Consider the following 2411-nt stretch of genomic DNA (forward strand, 5'->3'; position numbering starts at 1 on the left):
ACATCATCATCCAACCTGTCATGGATACTCAACAAATGCTTGGTCTGTTGGTGCCGCTACCCTACCACCTCCTGGGCCTCGACGAATACTGCGTCTTCTTCGTCCGGCTCTCCTTTCACGATGGTGGGATAGATATTTTGCTGGCCTCCGTTGGCTTCCGACGTGTCTTGCGGGATGCGCTGCAGGCTCCCCAGCTCATCCCTGCAAATGTTAATAACCATGAAATTATAGGTACACTTAACATTGCGTGGGAGGAAATGGAGGAGAAAGAAAAAAAAGAGAAGAAGGGGAATAATGAAGGAGAAAGGGAGGGAAAGAGGGGAGGGATGAAGGAAGGAAGGAAGGAAAACAGGAAGGAAGGGAGGGATAGAGGGAGAAAGAAAGGGAGAGAGGGGAGGGAAAGAGGGAGTGAGAAAGGAAGCGAGGAAAGATGGAAGGAAGAAATGAGGGAGGAGACTGAGAGGTAGGCAGATGAGACAAGATGGACGAGACGAGACATACGCGACCTGACGTGTTGGCACTGATACTGCATTTCGGCACATGATGTCAAAATAATGAAAGCAAGAGATTGCAAAGTTAGCATACTTTTTATGCACTACAATTTTGATAAAGTTAAGTTTCGTGAAAGTCTAAAGGGCAAGTTAACAGCCTCCATCTTAGTTGCAGACACAGTAGGGCAATGCTATAAAACGTACCTACTTGAACGCTCAAAAAGTTGAGCAGGTCGCTAAAAATAAGCTAAGGACGTTATACGCTGCATAGGTAACTATGTTAACATTAAAGAACGAATTCATTATGAACACTTTCTAAAAACATACAACAATTTAGACAAAATTTATTTAAACATGCTGGTTTATCGGTGGTTTTCATCATTCATGGGCAGTGGCAGTGGTAGGTAACTGATTTTTTTTTATATATGTAGGGGTTAGGAAAATCAAGGCTTTTATGCCAAGATAGTTTTATTTCTGGCTCTCCTTTGCAAGCCCTTCAAATTTGATATTTGTCATTGGTATAGATATTAAAATAATTGGGTAATAACAATAGGATCCATGACGTGTAAAGCTTGTGTAATCCTAACTTTCCAATTTATTCGAGGGAAATAATGTATGATATTTGCCAATACCTAGAAACTCAGAGCATGCTGTTTCCGATCTTTATCTCACTCAGGAACAATACAAATCAATTACCCTTACAGAGACCATTCCAGCCCATCAAGAACATGGGGTTACCAGTTCTCATCACAGCATTATAACACTTTGCACTATAAAAGCATGATGAGAAATACAGCTAAGCTTACCTTTAAATCCAAAGTAAGGTCCAATTATCCGTCACTGTATATGGGTCAGGTCCGTCTAAGTCAACACGCTCTTCACTAACACCTTGCCCGCCGCCCCGCACAACGTGCTGTGTACTACGCGCAAAAGATGGCGGCCACCGGCAGCTCCTCGCGACGTATGCTAAAACCCCTTCGTAACTCCCCTTTTACTCTTGTCGGAACGTTCGGGAAAGGTTTTTCGGAAGTAATGGAGAGTTGCGTCACAGAGTTATGGGGTGTCACACATGGAGTCATTTCGCCATCCATTAAGAACTCTTGAAAACTCTTTCGCAAAATGAGGAAGGCTCGAAGTTACCCTAGAACACACTCAATAACTCTGCTGGAAAGGGAGTTATCAATGGTTTTAAGGAGTTTTCAGGGGAGCATTTTCAAGAGTTTTGACCCATATGGAGTCAATTTGTTTCTCTGGGCCGATTTAACTGCATGATGAGTTAAATCGGCCCAGAAACGGCCGAAAAAAATTGACTCCATATGGGTCAAAACTCTTGAAAATGCTCCCCTGAAAACTCCTTAAAACCATTGATAACTCCCTTTCCAGCAGAGTTATTGAGCGTGTTCTAGGGTAAATTCGAGCCTTCCTCATTTTGCGAAAGAGTTTTCAAGAGTTCTTAATGGATGGCGAAATGACTCCATGTGTGACACCCTATAACTCTGTGACGCAACTCTCCATTACTTCCGAAAAACCTTTCCCGAACGTTCCGACAGGAGTAAAAGGGGAGTTACGAAGGGGTTTTAGCATACGTCGCGAGGAGCTGCCGGTGGCCGCCATCTTTTGCGCGTAGTACACAGCACGTTGTGCGGGGCGGGGGCGAGGTGTTAGTGAAGAGCGTGTTGACTTTGACGGACCTGACCTATATACAGTGACGGATAATTGGACCTTATTTTGGATTTAAAGGTAAGCTTAGCTGTATTTCTCATCATGCTTTTATAGTGCAAAGTGTTATAATGCTGTGATGAGAACTTATGGTAACCCCATGTTCTTGATGGGCTGGAATGGTCTCTGTAAGGGTAATTGATTTGTATTGTTCCTGAGTGAGATAAAGATCGGAAACAGCATGCTCTGAGTTTCTAGGTA

The sequence above is a fragment of the Amphibalanus amphitrite genome, unplaced genomic scaffold (genome assembly GCF_019059575.1).
Source record: "Amphibalanus amphitrite isolate SeventyFive unplaced genomic scaffold, NRLGWU_Aamphi_draft 000921F_arrow, whole genome shotgun sequence".
Lineage (NCBI taxonomy): Eukaryota > Metazoa > Arthropoda > Thecostraca > Balanomorpha > Balanidae > Amphibalanus > Amphibalanus amphitrite.